This window comes from Cydia splendana, unplaced genomic scaffold (assembly GCF_910591565.1).
Source record: "Cydia splendana unplaced genomic scaffold, ilCydSple1.2 scaffold_71_ctg1, whole genome shotgun sequence".
Lineage (NCBI taxonomy): Eukaryota > Metazoa > Arthropoda > Insecta > Lepidoptera > Tortricidae > Cydia > Cydia splendana.
Window position 1 is genome coordinate 709,842 of NW_026946901.1, and position 8,783 is coordinate 718,624.

Consider the following 8,783-nt stretch of genomic DNA (forward strand, 5'->3'; position numbering starts at 1 on the left):
CAAGTCGTGGTCAGTTATTGGTCACTGTATATCAATAATTATTCAGAAATATTTTAAGGCATATATTATTTTATCGGACTAATGGTCGTTAATCATATCGATTCAATGTTAGCCCTTTGTTTTCCCATAACCTTACTGTTTCGAATTTCGATAGTCAGAAAATGATATCTATTATGATTTATGGACACAAACATCAATAACATCATTTTTGGCAAGTAAAACGTTTAATGGTTCTAATATTTAGGAGCTATAATATTAAACATTATGACTTTCAATAATTATATCAAACAAAGGGACCCTCTGTTTTAATGACTAAAGTAAATTACGTCTAAGAAACCAAATCAATAACATCCTTCATATAAAGAAAAAAGAAATCTGTTTCTTCGGGTAGGTTCGTTAGTTACCTTCTGTCCCTCAGAGCAGAAATAGGAGCCCGCGAAGCGGGGCTCCGTCGACTCGTTGGCGGGACGAAATGGCTTAATAAGTTAATGAAAAATAAGAAATGGCGGGGAAATCAGTACGACAAACAATAAAAAATCTGTTTCCTCAGGTAGGTTCGTTAGTTACCTTGTATCCCTCAGAGCGGAAATAGGAGCCCGCGAAGCGGAGCTCCGTCGACTCGTTGGCGGGATGAAAATGGCTTAATAAGCTACATGAAAAATAAGAAATGTCGGGGAAATCAGTAAGCCAAACAAAAAAAAATCTGTTTCCTCAGGTAGGTTCGTTAGCTACCTTGTATCCCTCAGAGCGGAAATAGGAGCTCTCGGAGCGGGGCTCCGTTGACTCGTTGGCGGGATGAAAATGGCTTAATAAGCTACATGAAAAATAAGAAATGTCAGGAAAATCAGTAAGCCAAACAATAAAAAATATGTTTCCTCAGGTAAGTTCGTTAGTTACCTTGCATCCCTCAGAGCGGAAATAGGAGCCCCGCGAAGCGGGGTTCCGTCGACTCGTTGGCGGGACGAAATGGCTTAATAAGCTACATGAAAAAGCCAAACAATAAAAAATCTGTTAAGGGAGCCCCGCGAAGCGAAGAAATGGCGGGGAAATCAGTAAGCCAAACAAAAAATAATCCCCTACCTGGAGACCACAAAGCTACAAATTGCATGCTTGCCTACCTAGGCAAGCATGCAATTTGTATTGTTTAATTTAATAACTATTGACAATATGACTAATAAAACTTATGATGGAAAACGTTATGGACTGAAAAAATCGGAACAAAAAATTTATGGGAACCAATAGAGACCCAACAAAAAAAACTACCTAAATGTTCATAATATTTTCGATATTGCTTTTTTTGGGTTAGATATGAGGATATTATTGTTGCCTGTTGTTTAACCTCTTCTTCCTGTATTATTTGTATTGTTTTCTGTAATGAGGTGTGCAATAAAGAGTATTTGTATTGTATTGTATTGTATTGTATATTACGTATGAGGTATATTTTACAAACAAAAATTGAACTGTTTGTGGAATTGTATCTGGACTCTGGAGGGGGCCTAGGGTTACCAGATGACAGGAATTTTCCTGACATGTCAGGAATTTTGGCCTTTTGTCAGGAATGGGGACGGAACACGAAAATGTCAGGAATTTTTTGAATTGATAGACTTTTTTATAAAGTACCTTTTTATTTACTTAAATCAATACAAATAATAAATTTAATAAAACGCGGCTATCGGCTCAATCGGGTGGCCATCGCTAACGGCTAGACAAACCCCCGCGTCGTCGTCGTCAAAAATATGAATGTCAGGAAAAATATTCGGAAATCAGGAATTTTGTCAGGACATTCTAAATTTGTATCTGGTAACCCTAGGTGGGGCCCAAATTTGGTACCTAGGTATGTTTTAAAAATTATTTATATTCCAATAAAAAAAATATTAAAATGTAATGACATGATATATTTTTAGAATCGGCTTAGTAAGCCTTTTCATTTTATATCACATACGATAGGATTCTTAACATTTATTTTCTCATACAAAAAAGTTATGACGTCATAACTCCTCTCTTTTTTTGGTGCTACGTAGGGCTTGCAATATCGGACGGACGGTTTCCAATTCCGGAACTGATTTTCGATACTGGGTCCCAATTCTGGAATTCCGGAACTGGTTCCGGAATTAGGGTTAATCATATTTCTATTAGATTTTTAAATAAAAACAGCAAAAAATGTGAAATTCTGATACTTTAAGTTTATTAAAGATAGTATTGTTTTAGTGGAATTTAATTTGCAGTATTATTAATTGAAAAATGTTAAGTAATTGATTAGTGCCGTCTTTGCACCTCTTATTTTAGCACCTTATTACTGTGGTCACTTTCATTCACTTCAATGATAAGACTTATTTATTTGGGGAAACTACGAATGCTGGTAAACCATTTGATGTCTAATTTTATATAATGTCTAAATATAACGGCTTGCCAGACACTACCTTAGTGGCTATATTTAGGAAGATGAAGGTCCTTTTTTTTATACCACATCGGTGGCAAACAAGCATACGGCCCGCCTGATGGTAAGCAGTCACCGTAGCCTATGGACGCCTGCAACTCCAGAGGTGTTACATGCGCGTTGCCGACCTTTTAAAAACCTGTACACTCCTTTTTTGAAGAACCCCATACTGTAGACCCTCGGGAAAACCTCGGAAGGGAGCTCATTCCACAGCCGGAGTGTCCGCGGGAGGAAATTCCTCTTAAATCGCACAGTACGCGACCATTTAGGTTCTAGGGTGTGAGGATTAACACCCTGCCGACGGCGAGCGGTGCGGTGATAGAAAGCGGCCGTTGGCATCATGCCAAATAGTTCCTCAGAGCACAGCCCATTGTACAAGCGGTAGAACACACACAAGGAGGCAAAGTCTCTCCTTAGACTTAAAGGTTCAATACCGCTTGTGAGTTTGGGATCATCGACGATTCGCACAGCGCGCCTTTGGACTGAGTCGAAGGGTCCAAGCTGGCATCCAGGTGCTCCTCCCAAAGGTGACAGCAGTACTCCATATGGGGTCTGACTTGCGATTTATAAAGCAGCAGCCTTTGCCCCGGAGTAAAGTATCGCCTCGCTTTATTGAGCACACCGAGTTTTATGGACGCCGGCGAAGCCTTACCTTCCAGGTGGCTGCGGAATTGGACGTAACTGGAGATGTCAACAGCGAGGATCCCAATACTCCCTGACATGGTAAGGGCTGTGCCTTGGAACTGTTGGACCACAGTAAATGGGGTTTTCTTAGCGGTGAACGCGCAAACTTGTGTCTTGGTGGGGTTGAATCGCACTAAATTGTCCCGACCCCACACCGAAACTCTGGATAGAGTGCTCTCAATGTCTGACACAAGCTTTTCACGACTCTCCAGCACCACAGAACGAGGGATATTGGCACGGCCTGTGTAATAGGCATCCCCAGTACTGTCGTCTGCATAGCAATGAATGTCATCGATAGACAACATGTCGTTGATGTGCAGCAAAAACAGCGTAGGGGATAGCACAGAACCTTGCGGAACGCCAGCGTTAATGTCCATGCTATCGGAGCAGCTTCCGTCTACTACGGCTCGTATGCGTCTGCCGGACAAAATGCTAGCGATCCATTTGCATAGTCCCTCCGGCAATACATAAGATGGTAACTTCGACAGGAGACCCCGATGCCGTCCTGATGGGGTTCCGATCTCGGTAAGGGCATTTATTGTGTTAAGGTATAATGATTATTTGTTCCAGGGTTAAGGTTGTTTTTTATGTACATATTAAAGTACCTATTCGGCTATACCTATTACCTTTATGCATTGCCGACTAGTGTCCAAAACGCAAGCCTTATTGAGATTAAACCTCAAATAAACTAAATGCTAAATAGCTAAATGGCTAAATGGTTTCATTAGCGCTTCATTACAGCCTGGTGAGAAAAAGAAGTCCCAAGTGAATTTCCTGATTGCTTTTTCTTATTAAGTATAAAATAATAAAATCTGGATTCTGTCGTTGAGAATAAGATATCCAAATATTTATAAATTTTAATTCAAAGGTTTCGCGTAGGTAGAATTCTGGGCAAGTAAATGTATGGCTTTGCTTTAGCAAGTATCAAAAGTAAAAAATTCGATGGTTAAGTTAATGAGGCATGTTATTGCATGCTGCTAGACATCAGACTTTTGTCAGCCCCGGCTAATACCACCAGCATAGTGTAGTTTCTTGGCAATTTTTAATAGTAAACGTCCTAAAATCTAATAAAAGTACTCAAATCCAGTTAAGGAATTTTCGATATTCAGTAGTCTCAATTCCGGAATTGTAATATCGGAAAATTTGTCCGAGATTCCGGAATTTCGAAATTTCGGAATTCCGGAATGCAAGCCCTAGTGCTACGAGTCAAATTGATTCAAATGGTCCAAAGATCAATCGTACCGATTTTCATGCTTTTGACGCAATTTGCAGCGTTCGTTTGGCGTACCGCTAGCACTGCTATCACTATACCGCAATATGAATATGTATTTTGCTTAGAGCATTTAGTGACTGGAGACGTCATGGCTGTCATTTTCTGTACGAAACAGTCTGCCGATCTTCGTCACCTATGCGATGCCTTCATCACCTAATTGTATTGGCCTGTTAGGCGATCGATCTCAGAAATAGTTTATTTTTACAGAGTATCGTCCAGGCAAGGTCCAGGCCCTTTGTTGCAAAATGGACGTCTTCTTCTTCTTCTTCAGCGTGTGTTCGCCTACCGTTGGGCATACGCCTCTCCAATCTCTCTCCATTTTGAGCGGTTGTTAGTCTCTCTTATCCAGACTGGTCCCGCAGTCTCCTTTATGTCATCGGACCAACGGGCGGGTGGTCTGCCTACACTTCTTCTGCCTAGCCGGGGTCTCCACTCCAAAACGCACTTGCTCCACCGCTCGTCGTGAAGTCGGCACATACGCCCTGCCCAGGCCCTTTTAGCCAGGCGACCCTGTGACCTATGTCGACGACTTTTGTGCGTTTTCGGATGAGCTCGTTTCGGACTCGATCGCCAAGTGTTATGCCGAGCATGGCTCGTTCCATGTTACGCTGCGTCACTTTGAGCTCGTGGATCATCCCAGCAGTCAGTGTCCATGTCTCACAAGCGTATGTCATGGCCGGTAGTACGGACTGGTTAAAAACTTTTGTTTTTTAGCGACTGTGGGATTTTGGATTTCAGCACGAAACTCAGCTTCCCAAAGGGTGTCCATCCTAACTGCTTCCTTCGCCTTATCTTTGCCATCATCGAATCTCGGCCGAGCTTTATTACCTGTCCTAGGGATGGGATTCGGTGTGAGATCGGCTGTCGCCATAACCTTTGTCTTGTCCATGTTCATCTTTAGACCCGTTCGCAGGGACGCGTGATATAGTTGCTCCAGCATAATTATTAAAAAAAAAGCGGCCAAGTGCGAGTCGGACTCGCCCATGAAGGGTTCTGTAACAGCAAGTAACATAATAAAATTGCGGTTTACGGTTTATGACGTATTAAAAAAAAACTACTTACCAAATCTTGTTCAAACCAATTTTCGGTGGAAGTTTGCATGGTAATGTACATCATATATTTTTTTTTAGTTTTATCATTCTCTTATTTTAGAAGTTACAGGGGGGGGGGGACACACATTTTACCACTTTGGAAGTGTCTCTCGCGCAAACTATTCAGGTTAGAAGAAAATGATATTAGAAACCTCAATATCATTTTTGAAGACCTATCCATAGATATCCCACACGTATGGGTTTGATGAAAAAAAATTTTTTGAGTTTCAGTTCTATGTATGGGGAACCCTAAAAATTTATTGTTTTTTTTCTGTTTTTGTATGAAAATCTTAATGCGGTTCACAGAATACATCTACTTACCAAGTTTCAATAGTATAGTGCTTATAGTTTCGGAAAAAAGTGGCTGTGACATACGGACGGACAGACAGACAGACAGACAGACATGACGAATCTATAAGGGTTCCGTTTTTTGCCATTTGGCCACGGAACCCTAAAAATCATTTATTTCAGACTTAAGGTCCATACATGGTTAGTGAACATTAAAATCTTATTACTAGTGTTAGTATGACATAAAAATAGACTAAAATAAAACTAAAAACTAAACGATAACTGCATGCAGTCTCAGCCAACGGCTGAGCATGGGGCCATTTTCGCGCTCCATAAACACGCTCAGAATGCTGTTGGGGCTGCCGCGCAGGCGACGCATCAGTGAAGCGCACCTCTTGCGCATTATCGCCGCAAAGCTGTCAATTTGTGCCTCGGCAAACATACCAGAGGCACTACAAAATCGCGGCAACCCCATCAACACCCGGAACGCGTTATTATATTGGACACGTAGGCCGTTGTATGCCTTCTGCGTATAGTTGGTCCACAGGCTGCATGTGTAGAATGACTGACAGTACGCTTTGAAAAGTGTAGTCTTTACTTGTACAGTACATTTCGCGAACCTGCGGGCCAACATGTTACATCGGACAGCCAACGACCTACGCTCTCGCTCAATATCGATATCATCACTCAGGTCGTCAGTTACCCAGTGACCCAGGTACTTGAACTTAGTGATAAAGTTTAAAGGGACATCGTAGAGTGCCACTAGCGGTACCGTCGGATAACTTTTTCTACCAGCTTTAAAAATCAATGCTGTTCATGGTGGTTTCCTGATAATTGTTAAAAATTGCATGAAATCTAAAGAGCGTAAAGATATTGTAAATTATTCCATAGAAAGAATTATCGAAATTTCCTGTGTAGAATTAGAAAAATATATTATTGTATGTGTTTACAGACCACCATCAGCTGACTTCAGCACATTTGAAACTACAATGGAAAGTGTGCTGAGTAGGGCTTGCAATATCGGGTGGTTTCCAATTCCGGAACTGATTTTCGATATTGGATTCCAATTCCGGAATTCCGGAACTGGTTCCGGAATTAGGGTTTATCATATTTTTATTCGATTTTTTAGAAAAAAACAACAAAAAATGTGAAATTCTTATACTTTACGTTTATTAAAGTTAGTATTGTTTAAGAGAAATTTAATTTAAAGTAGGTACGTTTTTTTACCACCTTATTAAAATGGTTACTGTTATTCACTTCAGTGATACGGGGTATTTATTTGGGGAAACTATAGTTGCTAGCAAACCATTCGATGCATTATTTTATAAAATAGTTCAATATAATAGCTTCCTACTCTTCCTAACCTAGTAGGTAGTGGTGTTGTTTAAGAAGTTGAAGGTCTAAGTTTGGCTTTTTCCTTCGTAGTTCCTAATTATGATTCAGAATATCATATATTATTGTGCTTCTACAGGATTCGAAGTCGTTAATAGAGAAAACCTCTTTTTCTCTGAATTCAAGATAAAAAGTACAAAAATTATTAAATTTCAATTCTACAAATTTGCTTATATAGGATTCAGACTATTCTGACTATTCTAAGCAAGTAAATCGCTCTGCTTTATTGTATTTTTATTTTTTTATTATGAGCCCATATTGTCCCACTGCTTTAGCAAACGGAAAAGTAAAATATACCTATACTATAGTTCACTGAATGACTAAGAAGCACTTAATAACGACAAAAAACACCCGTACAGTGTAGTTTCTTAACAATTTTTAATAATAAAGGTATTAAAACCTACAAAAAGTACTTAAATCCAATTCCGGAATTTCCGATATTGAGTGGTATCAATTCCGGAATTGTAATATCGGAAAATTTGTCCGAGATTCCGGAATTTCGAAATTCCGGAATTCCGGAATGCAAGCCCTAGTGCTGAGGTTAGTATGTAAGGGCCAAAAACATGTTATAGTCTGTGGAGATTTTAATGTTAACTTGCTCGAGTCCTCTAGTAATACTGTTAAAATGCTGTTTGTTTAAATCATTCAATTTATTTAACTTGTTTCTTGAACCTACTCGGGTAGGTGTAACTAGTGCAACATGTCTGGATAATATATTTTGTAATTGTGAATGTATAGATAAGCAAATATTTAACTGTTTTCATTCTGATCATAGCGGTCAAAGGGCTGTTTTCTTAAGCGATATTCATGATACTCCACTAGGGCTTGCAATTCGAATATTCGAATATTCGAATTTGTCGAATATTCGGCCTGTTTTGATATTCGAATATTCGGCCGCTCAGGTTTCGAATATTCGAATATTTTTTATTACTATAAAAAATCTATTTAATCCGCTGCAGTTACAGTTTCTGTGTGTTTTCCGGGTATTTACAGTGAATGAGTAATGGGTAGGTACCCAAATACGAAGGAAATAATATTTTTTACTGTATTCCTCTCGATAGACTTCGTGAATATAGTGAAACCTAACTCAATTTGAAAGAAAACGAAATCAAAAAGTATGTTATTTTTACGGTGCATAAGTTTTAAGTTAAAGGGTCATTCTGTTTATTAAGACTAAACCTTGCCCGCACTTATCGCAATTCTCAAATTTGATCATACCAAACCTGCCCAACTAGGTAATCTAACTATGCACCTTTAGCTGACGAATAATCCAGTAGTCAACTAACTTTTTCCCTTAAATATTCCAATATTATATAATTAAGCCGACCATTAATTAAGGCCTCTGAGTGACTACAAGTTAATTTAAATCAGAAAATAATTACCTACTAAAAAATAGTACATTTCGATGCTAGTGCGGAAGGTATGTCATTACTTCACGAGTACCGAGATATCTTGCCACGAGCCGCAGGCGAGTGGGAAGACTCGGGACGAGTGAAGAATGACATTTCCGCACGTGTATCGAACGACGTTTTTTAATACAGTTGCGAAAAAATAAGTAAAACATTGTTAATCGTACACTAAACAAAAGTGGTAACAGTGACAGCTCGCTTAGACGTCG

At 39.5% G+C, this 8,783-nt stretch overlaps 1 long non-coding RNA gene across 1 annotated transcript; it reads left to right on the forward strand.

Annotated features, from left to right (window-relative positions):
* Positions 1–5,336: 5,336 nt before the first annotated feature.
* On the forward strand, positions 5,337–5,793 carry LOC134805867 (uncharacterized). Its single transcript, XR_010146413.1, has 2 exons — positions 5,337–5,590; positions 5,657–5,793. It is a non-coding gene; the product is annotated as an uncharacterized LOC134805867 (long non-coding RNA).
* The last annotated feature ends 2,990 nt before the right edge of the window (positions 5,794–8,783 follow it).